This window comes from Myotis davidii, unplaced genomic scaffold (genome assembly GCF_000327345.1).
Source record: "Myotis davidii unplaced genomic scaffold, ASM32734v1 scaffold142, whole genome shotgun sequence".
Lineage (NCBI taxonomy): Eukaryota > Metazoa > Chordata > Mammalia > Chiroptera > Vespertilionidae > Myotis > Myotis davidii.
The window spans coordinates 3,800,142-3,801,075 of record NW_006294400.1 but is presented as its reverse complement, the minus strand read 5'-3'; positions in this window follow the sequence as shown (position 1 = coordinate 3,801,075).

Genomic DNA, 934 nt, shown 5'->3' with positions numbered 1-934 from the left:
TCTTCTCTTTCAGACAGGGAGTCTGTCTGGAACCCCTTCTAACTCCCTAGTTGAATCAAGGAGCCCTCGGGTCACAGGTCAGTGTGAGGGAATCTCCTCCCTTCTCCAGTTCAGCCAGCAGGTGGTCCAATGGGTGCACTGGCCGCAATGCAAAGGGACTAGGAAGGGCCATTTCGTTCAGCCCCACCCACTGGGCCCTGGGCTGAAAGTTTCACTCACGTCCATCTCATTCCTGCCGTTACACCGATGACAAAACCGGCTCGACCAGGGTGAGAAACCGAATGGCTGAGTTCCCAGATCCAGCCCAGACTGACTCCAAGCCCAGTGTCCCCCTCCAGGCCCGCCCCACCCGGTCAGAGGCTCACACAGGGCTCCCCCACAGCCTCCCCTCTCCCTGCAGCTCCGGTGGCCCCCAGGGAAGTGGTGGAGACTGCGGATGGGCTATGCAAGTTCCCAGGGCAGCGGCTGAGCTGGTGGCAGGCCCAGGAGTCCTGCGCCCAGCGGTTTGGCCCCTTGGCACTGGGACCTCCAGGTGCAGTCCCTGCTTCACGCCGCCCGACCCCATCTGGGTGGCCCAAGGAAAGGCCCCTCTACAAAGAGCCCCACGGAGATGTGAGTGTGGGCCTGGGGGGTGGGGGTGGTTGAGGCTTTGGTGACCCCCGAGATGGGAACCCACCGTGGAAGTCCTTACAGACTGAGCCCAGAGGAAGTCCCATCACAGTTGGCACCTGGGCATGGGCACTGGAGCCCTCACTTCTTCCTTCGAGGGAGGGAGGCACCCCCCCCCCCCAGAAAGGACCCTGCAGCCTAAAGGGTCGTCAGGGGTAGAATGACATGTGCAGCTGGGGAAACTGAGGTCCCAGCCCCTGCGTCCCTGCAGGCGCACGACCCACGGCGGCGCTGGTGTTCGTTCGGGGAGAGGACGGCGGACAGG